Source organism: Glycine max, chromosome 6 (genome assembly GCF_000004515.6).
Source record: "Glycine max cultivar Williams 82 chromosome 6, Glycine_max_v4.0, whole genome shotgun sequence".
Lineage (NCBI taxonomy): Eukaryota > Viridiplantae > Streptophyta > Magnoliopsida > Fabales > Fabaceae > Glycine > Glycine max.
Genome location: NC_038242.2, coordinates 34,570,339 through 34,587,264, shown reverse-complemented (window position 1 = coordinate 34,587,264; position 16,926 = coordinate 34,570,339). Strand labels below are relative to the sequence as shown.

At 39.1% G+C, this 16,926-nt stretch overlaps 1 non-coding gene across 1 annotated transcript; it reads left to right on the top strand.

Annotated features, from left to right (window-relative positions):
* Positions 1-12,618: 12,618 nt before the first annotated feature.
* Positions 12,619-12,725, top strand: LOC113001984 (small nucleolar RNA R71). Its single transcript, XR_003267515.1, has one exon. It is a non-coding gene; the product is annotated as a small nucleolar RNA R71 (small nucleolar RNA).
* The last annotated feature ends 4,201 nt before the right edge of the window (positions 12,726-16,926 follow it).

Here is a 16,926-nt window from a genome sequence, read left to right as displayed (position 1 = left end):
TTTTGAGCAACTTCTTCTTCAATATTTCTATGAGGGACTTAGCAACATGGAGAGGAGTATGATTGATGCTTCCAGTGGTGGAGCTCTTGGTGATATGACCCCTACTGAGGCTAGGAATTTGATTGAGAAGATGGCTTCCAATTCCCAATAATTCAGTGCAAGAAATGATGCTATTGTTCTTAGAGGAGTCCATAAGGTGGTCCATACTGATCTTTGTCCTTCTTTGTAGCAATCTAAAGTCAATGGGCAACCTGAAGCTTATGCTGCAAACATTTATAATAGATTCCCTCAACAACAAAGCCAACAACAGCAAAATAATTATGACCTTTCAAGCAATAGATACAATCCAGGTTGGAGGAATCATCCACAACAACAACAGCCTGCCCCTCCTTTTCAGAATGCTGCTGGTCCTAGCAAGCCATATGTTCCTCCTCCACTGCAGCAACAGCAGCAGCAGTCACAACAAAGACAACAAGCAACTAAGGCTCCTCCTCAACCTTCCTTAGAAGAGTTAGTGAGGCAAATGACCATCCAGAATATGCAATTTCAGCAAGAGACAAGAGCCTCCATTCAGAATCTGACAAATCAGATGGGGCAGATGGCTACTCAGATGAATCAAACTCAGTCCCAAAATTTTGACAAATTGCCTTCACAAACTGTGAAAAATCTGAAAAATGTGAGTGCCATCACCTTGAGGTATGACAACCAAATTCAAGTGCCTCCACTAGTAGCAGCACCTGCACCTAAACCTGTTAAGCTTCATTCTACACTTGAAAAAGAGGATGAGATAGCTACACAAAAGAGAAAGCTTCCTAACAAAAATTTTCATTCAGGTGGACCTTCTTATAGTAATTCTGACTTACAACAGCATCCTATCCCTCTTCCATTCCCACCTAAAGCAATTCCAAACAAAAAAAATGGAAGAAGCGAAAAAGGAGATCTTGGAGACCTTCAGGAAAGTAGAGGTGAACATACCTCTGCTAGATGCCATCAAGCAGATTCCAAGATATGTCATGTTTCTAAAGGACCCGTGCACCCACAAAAGGAAACTCAAAGGCAATGAAAGGATTAGCATGGTTAGAAATGTGTCAGCATTGATAGGTAAATCTGTTCCTCACATTCCTGAGAAATGTAAGGACCCAGGTACTTTCTGTATACCTTGCATTATTGGGAATAGTAAATTTGAGAATGCCATGCTAGATCTAGGAGCATCAGTTAGTGTCATGCCTTTGTCCATTTTCAATTCTTTATCTCTTGGACCTTTGCAATCTATAGATGTGGTGATTCACTTGGCAAATAAAAGTGTTGCTTACCCTACAGGTTTCATAGAGGATGTGTTGGTTCGAGTTGGTGAACTTATTTTTCCTGTTGATTTTTATGTTCTTAATATGGAAGAGGGATTTTCCCATGGTTTAGTTCCAATTATTTTAGGCAGACCATTTATGAAAATAACCCGAAGCAAGATAGATGTTTATGCTGGCACATTGTCTATGGAATTTGGTGATATTGTTATTCATTTTAACATTCTTGATGCCATGAAACATCCATCTGAGGATCATTCTATTTTTTGTGTTGAGATAATTGATCATATTGTTGATAATTATATGTTTGATTTTGATTTTGTTCTTTATGATAGGAAACATCCATTTTTATCTGATCTGCATACTTGTCATTCCTTATGCATTGAATCTGAATCTGAGTTTGAATTTGATCCTGTGTCTGATTTTTATGCTGAGAATGAATCTGAATTTGAGTCTAGTTCTGATTTTTTGGGTGTTGTATCTCTTGATGTTGATTTTTTAGAGTCAGAATGCACTAACCATGTTGTAGGAAGTACATATACTTCTGACTTGCTTTACAAGGTACAGGCTGAGGAACCTTCTTCTTCTCCTACCATGGTTCCTCCCACTGTTCAGCCACCACCCACACCAGAGTTGAAGCCCTTACCAGCAACCCTCAAATATGCTTACTTGGAGGACAAGGAAAAATTTCCAGTGATCATCTCTGCCTCCCTTGATGCTAAGCAAGAGGAGAAGTTGTTGCTAGTTCTCAAGAAGCACAAGAAAGCCATTGGATGGACTTTAGCAGACATTCCTGGTATTAGCCCATCTACCTGCATGCATAGGATACTTTTTAGAGGACGGAGCTAAGCCAGTGAGGCAGCCACAACGGCGACTCAACCCCGTCATTCTAGATGTGGTGAAAAAGGAAGTGACTAAGCTCTTGCAAGCTGGAATCATCTACCCCATTTCTGACAGCTAGTGGGTGAGTCCTGTCCAAGTGGTTCCTAAGAAGACAGGCCTCATAGTGATCAAGAATGAAAAGGATGAGCTTATTCCCACAAGAGTGCAGAACAACAGGCGAGTCTACATTGATTATAGGAGGCTGAACCAGGTAACCAGAAAGGATCATTTTCCCTTGCCTTTCATTGATCAAATGCTTGAGCGCTTGGCAGGTAAGTCCCATTACTATTTTCTTGATGGTTTTTCTGGTTATCTACAAATTCATATTGCTCCTGAGGATCAAGAAAAGACCACATTCACCTGTCCCTTTGGCACTTTTGCCTATAGGAGGATGCCCTTTGGCCTATGCAACGCCCTTGGTACCTTCCAGCGGTGTATGCTTAGCATTTTCAGTGATTTTTTAGAGAGTTGCATAGAGGTTTTTATGGATGATTTTACTGTTTATGGATCCTCTTTTGATACATGTTTGGATAGTCTGGATAGAGTTCTTAGTAGATGCATTGAAACTAACCTTGTGCTGAATTTTGAAAAATGTCACTTCATGGTAGAACAAGGTATAGTTTTAGGGCATATCATTTCCAGTAGGGGCATAGAAGTAGACCTTGCAAAAATAAATGTTATTTCACAATTGCCTTACCCCTTTTGCATGCGAGAGGTTCGTTCTTTTCTTGGTCATGCGGGGTTTTATAGGCGTTTTATTAAGGATTTTAGCAAGGTGGCCCTTCCACTATCCAATCTGCTGCAAAAGGAGGTGGAGTTTGATTTTGATGACCTGTGCAAAGAGGCTTTTGATTGCCTCAAGCGTGCAGTGACTACCTCCCCTATCATTCAGGCACCTGATTGGACAGCCCCATTTGAGCTAATGTGCGATGCATCCAATTACACATTGGGGGTTGTCCTTGCTCAAAGATCTCCTTACTTCAGCTTACTTCTTTTCTGCCACGACATAGGGAGTTTTCTTTCTTATGTCTCCTTCTTTACTTTTATTGCACTTGTCCAAATTTTATTGATTGCTTTGATTGTTCATGATCTTATGATTGTGCTACATTGAGGACAATGTGTTGTTTAAGTGTGAGGGGGGGGGGGGGGGGAGAAGATTGTTCTTTAATTTTGTTGGGTATTCTAGTTTAATTTTATTAGGTTTTCTAGTTTAAGTTTGTTAGGTTCTAGGTTAATTTTGTTGGTTTTATGTTTTTGTACAACATTGCATGTTCCTCTTTGAATTTTGGGTTATGTACAGGTAATGGGTAATTGTTTTTGAAATAGGAGTTTCTTGGCATTTTGTGAATTGAAATCCTTGTTTTTCTCTACATATCAAGTTAGTTTTGAAAGTTCGAATTGAAAGTGATAGATTTACCCTTGGTGAGAATTTGAGCCATCATCTATTTTATTCGGTGTGTTTTGCCCCATTGATTGCTTGCACAATAGCCTTGGCTTGACTCTTGTTGATAGTTCTTGCTTCACATGCATGTTGGGAGATGATTTAGGCATTTTATTCTTATAAGCCTCTAGCCAAATGAGCCTACCCTGAATTAATTCCTTTGATAGCCTCCTTTGAGCCTATGTTCCCCTTTCTTTGTTTTGAGCTCATTACAAGTCTTAAGTGAAAAACCATGATTTCACCCTACCCTTAAGGAATTTTGGAGCTTTGGAATTGTTTTGGGAATAAGTTGGGAGTAAGTGTGGTGGGGGGTATGTTTCATTGGAAGATATAATTTTTGGCCATGCTTAATGTTTTATTTTGGCCATGCTTGATGTATCTATATATTGCCTAGTTCTTGCTTTAGTCTTCAATTTCGAACTGTTCAATCGAAAAAAAAAAATCAGAAAAAAGAATAAAAAAAATTTCAGTGTCTGCAAATTCGTACTATTCAAAAAAAAAAAAAAAGAGAAGAAAAGAAGTGAAGTTGAATAAATGAGGTCTTGTTATGAGGACTTGATTTGGGAGCCTTGATTGATTTTGTTGATATTAGAGGGTTTGGGTTTACTGCTTGTACTTAATTTCCACTTATTCCCCATTGCTCCTCTACTCCTTTGGGATTTAGCTACTCATTCCATATATTTCTTCCCTACCTTGTTCTTGGCCCCATTACAACCTTTAAAGACCTTTTGATTCTCATGTGCATGTGTTTATCAAGTTGTTGTCAATTTTAGAATTTTGCCAAGTCTATGTGCTGTTTGTCTTCATGGGTGCTTCGAGAGTAAACAATAGGCTAGACACTTGAGAGATAGAGTGTATATCTTGTGAGGCTTTATCACTTTTCATTATTGAGCTGCTAACTATTTTGCCATGATTGGGTTGCTTGGATGATTTTCACGAATATCTTGACTCTTTGGATCTCTTCATGTTAGATGTTACCCATTTCTTTCATTCCTTGATGTTTATTGAGAAATATGTAAATGTTTTGTCTGTCTCTCTTAGATATCCTTGGATTTTGTTCTTTATTTCTTTTTGCCCAGGAGTAAAAAAGGCTAAGTATGGGGGGTTTTGATGTGCCATTATTTTCTCCTATTTCTTAACCCTTTTTGCACCATTTTAAGTACTGATTAGTCTTAATTGTCAAATTAATTAGACAATTTTATTATTTAGGCCCATTCAGCTAATTTGATGTTTTTAATCTAATTTCAGGAATTAATGAAGCATTGGACTTGAATCCAGAATTGGGCTTGGACTTGAAGAGGACATACTATTTTATTCTACAAAATTAGATCTTATCTTATCTTTATCTTATTGATCGAGGCCGTACCCGAATCAAATAAACATGAAAATGCAGTAACTAGGAAGTGATCCTAGGTCATTTTCCAACGAGCAGTGACAAGCCAAATGTTCATAATATACTTGCAGTAACAGTAACGATGGGGGAGGTTTGGTTGTTTGGTAATTAAAGAGCAGAACAAATAAAATGGAATACGAAACTACTAATATTAAAAACGGGTTGTTTCCTCTGATTCAGAAGCCACTCTCTTATCCTGGGTTATGGAGAATTCGTCCCTAACAGTCAACCACTTAATCCAACCCTATTTCAATTTACTAAGCGAAAATCAACTTAGGGTTTTCAATACGTGATTAGGCACCACATACACCAGTTAGCCCTTCGTCCATTAAGCATGAACGCAAGTTAGGCTCAGAGGCAATTAATCAAACACGAAGCGTGCATTGATTAATATTCACGAAATTGGGATAACTAGTGAAGGGAAAACTGCCAGGAAACCACATTACAAACGAAACCTCAAAGATAGTTGGGCTTCGTCCTCAAAAGGAAACAACACCAGAAAATCTAGCCTTCCATGGATTCAAACAGAAAACGCAAATGAAGCATGAAGCAGAAACGTAAATGAACAAGAACGTAAATGAACAGAAACGTAAATGAACAGAAACGTAAATGAAAGTAGAAGAAGAAGCAAGAATGAACTCGTAATTAGAAGCAGAAAACGGAAATTTGCATTAAGAACGAAAACTGTAACAAGGGAACAGAAAAACGTGAAAACCTAAAACCAAAGCTCTGAATAATGAAAATAGCATAGCAGAATAGAATGCCCTGCACGAATCCCAAGGCAGCTATTTATAAAGAGTCACTCAAAGTCACTGGGCCCTATTACAATACTCTGGCCCAAAACGAAATAAACACTGAACAACATAAAATAAAATTGTGAAATTTCCTAATTAGAAATTAACTAAGGTAAGCGCTGCTTTATTTGCCCTCTTCAAGTCCACAACCAAAATCCGGATTAAGCCCAATGTTTCATTAATTCCTGAAATTAGATTAAAAACATCAAATTAGCTAAATGAGCCCAAATAATAAAACTGCCTAATTAATTGACAATTAAGACCAATCAATAATTAAAATGGTGCAAAAAGGGTTTAGAAAATAGAAGAAAATGATGGAACATCAAAACCCCCTATACTTAGCCTTTTGCACTCCTGGGCAAAATGAAACAAAGAACAAAAACCAAGGATATCAAAGGGAGACAAACAAAAACATTCACATATTTCTCAATGAACATCAAGGAATGAAAGGAATGGGTAACATCTAACATAAGGAGATCCAAAAAGTCAAGACATTCATGAAAATCATCCAAGCAACCCAATCATGGCAAAATAGTTAATCAGCTCAAGAATGAAAAGTGATAAAGCCTCACAAGATATACACTCTATCTCTCAAGTGTCTAGGCTACTATTTACCCTCAAAGCACCCATGAAAGCAAACACCATATAAACTTGGCAAGATTCTAAAATTGACAATCAACCCATAAACACAAGCACATGAGGATCAAAAGGTCTTTTAAGGTTGTAATGGGGCCAAGGACAAGGTATGGAGAAATATGGAATAAGTGGCTAAATCCCAAAGGAATAGAGGAGCAAAGGGGAATAAGTGCATATTAAGAAAAAAAAAAAAGAAAATAAAAAGAAGTAAAGATAAAAATTAAACATGAAGAGTAGAACCAAGAGTTTCATCATTCTTGTGCCATTTAAGATCTTATTCACTCAACTTTATTGCTTTTCTTTTTCTTTTTTCGATTTTTTTTTTTTTTTTTTTACTCTTTAGCCTTTGAGAAACAACATTTCATTCAGCATGTCCAACATTTAACCAATATACAATGTACATCAAGTATGGCCCAAAATACATCATGAAGCATAGCCAACAAAACAAGTTGTCCAATGAAACAAAAACCCCCCACACTTATTCCCAAAACAATTCCAAAGCTCCAAAATTCCTTAAGGATATGGTAATATCTTGGTTTTTCACTTAAGGCTTGTAGTGAGCTTCAAAACAAGGAAAGGGAAACAAGGCTCAAAAGGGCTATCAAAGGAATTAATTCAAGGTAAGTCCATTTGGCTAGAAGCTTATAAGAACAAAATTGCCTTAATCATTTCCAAATATGCATGTGAATTAGGACGCATCAACAAGAATCAAGCCAAGGCTATTGTGCAAGCAATCAATGGGGCAAAACACACCAAATGATTATAATGATGGATGGCTCAAATTCTCACAAAGGTAAAATCATCACTTTCAAATTGAGCTTTCAAAACTATCATGACATGTAGAGAAGAATCAAGGATTTCAAGTCACAAAATGTCAAGAACTTTTATTTTCAAAACAATTACCCATTTCTTGAACATATCCTATAATTCAAAGAAAAACATGCAAAGTCGTACGTGCACACGAAATTGACCCAAAATATTAAACTGAAAATCCTACGAAACTAACAACATTAACAAATTAACACAACTAACAAATTAACAAAACCAACAAAACTAGCAAAACCAAAGAACACTCCCCCCCATACTTAAACAACACATTGTCCTCAATGTAGCACAATTAACAGATTAAAAACAATTAAATCATCAAAGAGAATCGGACAAGTGTAATAAAAGCAAAGAAGGAGATAGGAAAAGAAAAACTCCCTAAGTCATGGTGGAGGAAGAGTAGGGTGGAGTAAGGAAGTCTCTTCCACCACTACGTCCACTAAAGAAGGGTTCGTGAGGAATGGCTTAAGTCGATGTCCGTTGACCTTGAAGCTCTTGTTTGTGGAGTCGCTTTTGATCTCAACTGTACCATAAGGAAAAACATTAGTAACAACAAAAGGACCAATCCACTTAGACCTCAACTTACCACTCATGAGTCCAAGCCTAGAATTATACAATAACACTTTTTGCCCAACCACGAAGTCTTTTTTAACTATCATGCTATCATGGAACTTCTTGGTCTTTTCTTTGTAGAAATTGGCATTCTCGTAGGCTTCTAGGCGGATTTCATCTAACTCACTCAGTTGCAACTTCCTTTCCTCGCCAGCTTGATCCATAGAGAAGTTGCAAGTCTTCACTGCCCAGTATGCTTTGTGCTCAATTTCCACTGGAAGATGACATGCCTTTCCAAAGACAACCCGATAAGGAGATATTCCTATGGGTGCTTTGTAGGCAGTCCGATGTGCCCAGAGAGCATCATCAAGCCTGGTACTCCAATCTTTCCTGCTTGGCTGCACAATCTTCTCTAGAATTCTCTTGATTTCCCTGTTAGAAATTTCTGCCTGTCCATTAGTCTAGGGGTGGTATGGTGTGGATACCCTGTGTACCACCCCGTACTTTTTAAGCAAGGCATGCATTGTCCTGTTGCAAAAATGGGTTCCTTGATCACTAACAATTGCTTTAGGTACTCCAAACCTGCAAAACAGATTAGACCTGACAAAGTCTGCGACAACTTTAGCATCATTAGTTCTAGTGGGCTTGGCTTCCACCCATTTTGAAACATAATCAACTGCAAGGAGAATATAAACATAACCAAAAGAGACAGGAAAAGGACCCATGAAATCTATACCCCAGACATCAAACACCTCACAGAATAGCATAGGTTGCTGAGGCATTTGTTGTCGCCATGTAAGTGTATTTCCTGCTCTCTGACACTGCTCACAAGTGCTGCAGATCTTCCACGCATCTTTAAAGATGGTGGGCCAATAAAAACCACAATCAAGCACTTTGCGAGCTGTCCTTTGAACACCCAGATGACCTCCCGGTGCACAAGAATGACAGAACTGCAGGACTGAGTCAGTCTCATGATCTGGAATGCACCGTCTAATGACCTGATCACTGCACAATTTCCACAAGTAGGGGTCATCCCAAATAAAATGCTTAGCATCACTTTTAATCTTATCTTTTTGCGCCTTAGATGCTAAGGGAGGAAAAACAGAGGCAACTAAATAATTGACAATGTTAGCAAACCAGGGAGTAGAAAGAGAGTCAGAAATACTATACAATATATACAAATGATCATCCGGGAAATCATCCCGAATAGGTGAATCTGCATCAAAGACACGTTCGATCCGACTCAAATGATCAGCAACTAGATTTTGTGCTCCGCTCCTATCACGGATCTCCAAGTCAAACTCTTGGAGCCAGAGCATCCATTGGATCAACCTAGGCTTAGAATCAGCCTTCTTTAACAAGTACTTTAGAGCTGCATGGTCAGTATAAACAATAATGCGAGTACCAAGCAAATAAGATCGAAATTTTTCAAGAGCAAAAACTATGGCTAGAAGCTCTTTCTCAGTAGTAGTATAATTTGCTTGGGCAGCATCTAAAGTCCTAGAAGCATAATATATCACCCTGGGCAATTTATCAATTTTCTGAGCAAGGACAGCCCCCAATGCATAATTTGATGCATCACACATAAGCTCAAAAGGGGCTGTCCAATCGGGTGCCTGGATGATGGGGGTGCTAGTCAACGCTCTTTTGAGGCAATCAAAAGCCTCTTTGCATCTGTCATTAAAGTCAAACTCCACCTCCTTTTGCAACAAGTTGGACAGTGGAAGGGCTACTTTGCTAAAATCCCTTATAAAGCGCCTGTAGAATCCTGCATGACCAAGAAAAGATCGCACCTCTCGCACACAAGAGGGGTAAGGCAATTGTGAAATAACAGAAATTTTTGCAGGATCTACTTCAATACCCTTATTGGAAATAATGTGGCCTAAAACTATACCTTGCTCAACCATAAAATGACATTTTTCAAAATTTAGAACAAGGTTAGTTTCAATGCATCTATTCAAAACTTTTTCCAAACTATTCAAACAACCATCAAAAGAGGATCCATATACAGTGAAATCATCCATAAACACCTCTATGCAATTTTCTAAAAAATCACTGAAAATACTAATCATGCACCGCTGGAAGGTACCAGGGGCATTGCACAGGCCGAAAGGCATCCTCCTATAAGCAAAAGTGCCGAAGGGGCAGGTGAATATGGTCTTTTCCTGATCCTCAGGAGCAATAGTAATTTGCATATAACCAGAAAAACCATCAAGGAAACAGTAGTGGGATTTACCTGCCAGGCGTTCAAGCATCTGGTCAATGAATGGCAGGGGAAAATGGTCCTTTTTGGTAACCTGGTTCAGCCTCCTATAGTCAATGTAGACTCTCCAACTGTTCTGCACCCGAGTAGGAATCAGCTCCTCCTTCTCATTTCTGATCACTGTGAGACCAGTCTTTTTCGGGACTACCTGGACGGGACTCACCCATTGGCTGTCGGAGATAGGATAAATGATTCCAGCTTGCAAAAGCTTGGTTATCTCCTTCACTACATCAAGAATCACCGGGTTGAGTCTTCTCTGTGGCTGTCTTACTGGTTTAGCTCCATCCTCTAAATTTATTCGATGCATACATGTGGATGGGATAATACCAGGAATGTCCGCCAGGGTCCAGCCTATAGCCTTCTTATGCTTCTTGAGAACTGACAACAACTTCTCCTCTTGCTCATTAGCAAGGGAGGCAGCTATAATCACTGGAAAACTCTTGCTATCATCCAAGTAAGCGTATTTTAAATTTGATGGCAGAGGCTTTAATTCTGGTGTGGTCGGTTGGACAGTGGTAGAAGGAGATGGTTTCTCAGCCTTTACCTCATAAAGAAAGTCAGAGGTATGTGTACTTCCTGAAACATGGTTAGTCCTATCTGACTCTATAAAATCAATCTCAAGAGGTAAAACACCACCACCAGGCATGCAATCAATATCACTCTCAGATTCACTCTCAGCATCAAATTCAGACATATGATCAAGTACAATTTCATACTCAATGCATGAAGAGTGAGAGGCATACAGATTAGAATAAAGATCAGTCATGTATTCATCAACAACATGGTCAATTATTTCAGCACGAAATACAGAAAGATCTTCAGATGGGTATTTCATAGCATCCAGAATATTAAAATGAACAGTTATATCACCAAACTCCATGGACAGTGTGCCTGCATAAACATCTATCTTAGTTCTAGCAGTTTTCATAAAGGGTCTGCCTAGAATGATGGGAACTGATCCTTGAGAAAATCCATCTTCCATGTTCAAGATATAAAAATCAACAGGGAAAATCAGTTCACCAACTCTAACTAAGACATCTTCTATGAAACCAACAGGATAGGCAACACTTCTATTAGCTAAATGAATTACCACATCAGTTGACTGCAAGGGACCTAGAGATAGAGAATTAAAAATCGACAGAGGCATAACACTAACAAAGAATCCTAAATCTAGCATGGCATTGTCAAACTTACTATTCCCTATAATACAAGGTATGCTGAATGTACCTGGATCTTTGCATTTTTCAGGAATTTGAGGAACAGGTTTACCAATCAATGCAGAGACATTTTTGCCCATGCTAATTTGTTCACTTCCTTTAAGCTTTCGCTTATTAGTGCACAGCTCCTTCAAGAATTTGGCATATCTTGGAATTTGCTTTATTGCATCCAACAGAGGTATGTTTACCTCTACTTTTCTAAACGTTTCCAAGATCTCTTTCTCTGCCTCTTCCATTTTTTTGTTGGAAACTGCTCTTGGAGGGAATGGAAGAGGGGGAATGTGCTGCTTCTGCAAATCAGAATTACCTGTGGAAGAAGATTCACCTGCACAGAAATTGTTAGGTAGATTTTTGTCATCACCTTTTTCTGGAATATAGTGAAGTTTGGCAGGTTCATTTGCAGATGAGGAAGGTGCTACGGGTTGAGGTCCTTGACACTGCTTTCCCGACCTCAACGAAATGGCACTGACATTTTTGGGATTTTGGACAGCTTGAGAAGGCAGCTTGTCAGAATTCTGGGACTGTTGTTGATTCAATTGGGTAGCTAATTGTCCCATCTGATTGGTTAAGCTCTGAATGGAGGCTCTGGTCTCTTGCTGAAACTGCATGTTCTGCATAGTCATTTGCCTCACAAGTTCTACGAGGGAAGGTTGTGGAGGGGCCTCAACTGTTGGCTGTTTCTGGGGTTGTTGCTATTGTTGGATTGGTGGAGGAATGTATGGTCTGCTTGGGCCAGTAGCATTTTGGAAGGAAGGAGCAGGCTGCTGTTGTTGTTGCTGAGGGCTGGACCATCTGAGGTTAGGGTGATTCCTCCATCCAGGGTTGTATCTGTTGCTGGAAAGGTCATAATTGCTCTGCTGTGGTTGATTTTGCTGCTGAGGTTGAGGAGGTCTATTGTAAATATTTGCAGCATAAGCTTCAGGCTGCTCAATTGCTCCAGGTTGCTGCATGGAAGGGCAAAGGTCTGTATGGTGGTCAGCAGAGGAGCACAAACCACAAACCCTTGCGACAGGTACAAATTTCTGATTCAAGGCTAACTGGGTTACCAAGTTGACCAACGCATCCAGTTTGCCTTCAAGCTTCTTAGTTTCAGATGATGCAGATGGGTTTGTAGCTACCTCATGCACTCCTCTAATGACTATGGCATCATTTCAGGCGCTAAACTGCTGGGAGTTGGAGGCCATCTTCTCAATTAAATTTCTGGCTTCAGCAGGAGTCATGTCTCCAAGGGCTCCACCACTGGCAGCATCTATCATACTTCTCTCCATATTACTGAGTCCTTCATAAAAATATTGGAGAAGAAGCTGTTCTGAAATCTGATGGTGGGGGCAACTGGCACATAGTTTCTTAAATCTCTCCTAGTACTCATACAGGCTCTCTCCACTGAGTTGTCTAATACCTGAGATATCCTTCCTGATGGCTGTGGTCCTGGAAGCAGGGAAATTTTTTTCTAAGAATACTCTCTTAAGGTCATCCCAGCTCGTGATGGACCTTGGAGCAAGGTAATACAGCCAGTCCTTTGCCACTCCCTCTAATGAATGAGGAAAAGCCTTCAGAAATATGTGATCCTCTTGGACATCTGGGGGTTTCATGGTGGAGCAGACAATGTGAAATTCTTTCAAATGTTTGTGCGGGTCTTCACCTGCAAGGCCATGAAACTTTGGAAGCAAATGAATCAGTCCAGTTTTAAGAACATATGGGACATCCTCATCAGGGTATTGGATGCACAAGCTTTCATAGGTGAAATCAGGTGCAGCCATTTCCCTTAGAGTCCTCTCACGAGGTGGAGGTTGTGCCATGTTCTCAGAATGTGCAAAATCAGAATGCTCAAAATTATAATGCTCAATATCAGGATGTTCAAAATCACCAATAACAGAATGCACAGATTCACCAGTTATGGAATGCTCAGAATGATCAAAAGGTATAAAATGATGCCTAACTAATCTATGAAATGTCCTATCTATCTCAGGATCAAAGGGTTGTAAGTCAGATGGATTGCCTCTAGTCATACACTACATTCAGCATGCACACAACTAGTTGCCTTGTCATGTAAATAAAGGTGTAGGTTTGAACTATAGCTACCCTTAAATGATATCCAAATGACTTGAAATTTTGTGAGCAACCTTATAAAATGATGAGAAGATAGCACAAAAAATTTCAGACAAAAATTCAAAGTCTAACTATGAAAGCTAAAATTGGTAGGTTAAGAAAAATAAGTGAATAAAACTTGAAAAATAAAAAACTTTTGACAGAATCGCTTTTTTTGGACGATGGAGACCTCAGCCGGCTTATGGCGGGCTACCACAGCGTAGGAAATTTTTTTCTACCCCAAATGCATATATAATAATTGTGATTCTGATAACCGGAGCAAAAGTTATGGCCGTTTGAAGTTTTGACAAACACAAAATTTGCTAGTTTTTTGGAACTTTCAAATCTGACCAAACTAAAGGCTCTAGCTATTTTTCCCACAAAATATGGATTAAAAGAAGTTACCACAAAAAAATTCAGCCAAAAATAACAACCCTAGCTACTAAAACAAAAAATCCTAAATAATTCAGCATGGGTGGTCGCTAAAATCCGTCTCTAATTGATTTCTACTACTACTCTGTTTTTCCGCAAGCTGATTTCTACTACTACTTTGTTTTCAAGCACAATCTTCACAGCAAAACACCCAAGACTGAAACAGGGGAAACACTTAATGGGAAAATTGAAACAAAACACACATTAAACAAAATACCAGGACACTAAACAACACTAACACACATACTAACACAATACTAACAATTAAACATAAAACACGAAAGGATTAAACACACAACACTAGCTAGCTATTATGAACCTTTGGACACTGCTCCCCGGCAACGGTGCCAAATTTGATCGAGGCCGTACCCGAATCAAATAAACATGAAAATGCAGTAACTAGGAAGTGATCCTAGGTCGTTTCCCAACGAGCAGTGACAAGCCAAATGTTCATAATATACTTGCAGTAACAGTAATGATGGGGGGGTTTGGTTGTTTGGTAATTAAAGAGCAGAACAAATAAAATGGAATACGAAACTACTAATATTAAAAACGGGTTGTTTCCTCTGATTCAGAAGCCACTCTCTTATCCTGGGTTATGGAGAATTCGTCCCTAACAGTCAACCACTTAATCCAACCCTATTTCAATTTACTAAGCGAAAATCAACTTAGGGTTTTCAATGCGTGATTAGGCACCACATACACCAGTTATCCCTTCGTCCATTAAGCATGAACGCAAGTTAGGCTCAGAGGCAATTAATCGAACACGAAGCGTGCACTGATTAATATTCACGAAATTGGGATAACTAGTGAAGGGAAAACTGCCAGGAAACCACATTACAAACGAAACCTCAAAGAGAGTTGGGCTTCGTCCTCAAAAGGAAACAACACCAGAAAATCTAGCCTTCCATGGATTCAAACAGAAAACGCAAATGAAGCATGAAGCAGAAACGTAAATGAACAAGAACGTAAATGAACAGAAACGTAAATGAAAGTAGAAGAAGAAGCAAGAATGAACTCGTAATTAGAAGCAGAAAACGGAAATTTGCATTAAGAACGAAAACTGTAACAAGGGAACAGAAAAACGTGAAAACCTAAAACCAAAACTCTGAATAATGAAAATAGCATAGCAGAATAGAATGCCCTGCACGAATCCCAAGGCAGCTATTTAAAAAGAGTCACTCAAAGTCACTGGGCCCTATTACAATACTCTGGCCCAAAACGAAATAAACACTGAACAACATAAAATAAAATTGCAAAATTTCCTAATTAGAAATTAACTAAGGTAAGCGCTGCTTTATTTGCCCTCTTCAAGTCCACAACCAAAATCCGGATTAAGCCCAATGTTTCATTAATTCCTGAAATTAGATTAAAAACATCAAATTAGCTAAATGAGCCCAAATAATAAAACTGCCTAATTAATTGACGATTAAGACCAATCAATAATTAAAATGGTGCAAAAAGGGTTTAGAAAATAGAAGAAAATGATGGCACATCACTTATCTAGATATTATTTAGATTTGATCTCATCTAGATGTTATTTAATCTAGATCTTATCTTATCTAGATTTGGATTTAATTTATTTATGGGCTTGGATTTAAAACAGATTTGTAAGCTTTGTGGCTGGAAAACTATATAACAACACCAAGGTTCTAGTTTAGGCCCTTTCTTCTCTCTCTCCTATTTTCGTTTTTTAGTTTTAGGCTTTTCTTGGAGACATCTTTTCTTGAATCAAGGGGAAGAAACATATTTTAATTTTGATATTTTCTAATTCAATTGTACTCGCTGTTTAATTTACAAAAGCAAACAACCCCCCCTCAATTCGTTACTATTTTCCTACTATCTGTTATGAACATTTGGTTTATCATTGCTCGTTGGGAAACGACCTAGGATCACTTCCCAGATACTTCATTTTTAATGTTTATTTGATTCGGGTACGACCTCGATCAGTCGCCCTCCCGCTGAAGGGTAGGTTGCGATAGTTGGAAGATTATGCCTTTGCTAACCTAGAGGAGTTGTTCCTAGTACCCAATATCATCACCCCTCCCAAGTTCAAGGTGCCAGACTTTGACAAGTAGAAGGGGACTACTTGCCCCAAGAACCATCTAAAGATGTATTATCGGAAGATGGGGGCATACGCAAAAGATGAGGAATTGCTGATACATTTCTTCCAAGAAAGTCTTACTGGGGGTAGCTGTTACCTGGTACACTAACTTGGAACCTTCCTGAGTCCATTCTTGGAAGGACCTAATGGTTGCCTTCATTAGGCAGTATCAGTACAATTCTGATATGGCTCCAAATAGGATGCAACTACAGAACATGTGCAAAAACGGGCATGAATCTTTCAAAGAATATGCCCAATGGTGGAGAGACCTGGCAGCTCCAGTGGCCCCTCCAATGACGGAGAAAGAGATGATCACAATAATAGTAGACACATTACCAGTGTTTTACTATGAAAAAAATGGTGCGGTATGCACCTTCAAGCTTTGCGGATTTGGTCTTCGCTGACAAAAGGATCGAAGCGGGTCTGAAAAGAGGAAAATTTGATCATCTTGCTTTGATGAATGAGAAAACTGGGGCAAATGAAGAGGATGAGAATGAGGAAGGAACCCATGTTGAGGTTGCCATTCCTACATGGCCAAATTTCCCATCAGCCCAACAATGTCATTACTCAGCCAATATCAACCCTTCTCATTACCCACCACCTAGTCATCCACAAAGGCTATCCCTAAATCAACCACAAAGCCTGCCCGCCGCACATCCGATGCCAAAACATCAACCAAAAAGGAATTTTGTAGCAAAAAGCCTGTAGGATTCACTCCAAATTCCGGTGTGATATGCTATCTTGCTCCCATATCTACTTGATAATGCAGTGGTAGCCGTAACCCCTGCCAGGGTTCCTCAATCTCCATTTTTCTGAGGATACGACTCAAACGCAACATGTGTATATCATGGAGGAGTTCCAAGACATTCCATTGAGCATTGTATGACCTCAAAGCGTAAGGTGCAAAGTCTAATTGATGCGGGCTGGCTGAAATTAGAGGAGAATCACTTGTGAATCCTAACATTGACAAGCGACACCACACATAGGGAAATTTTGAA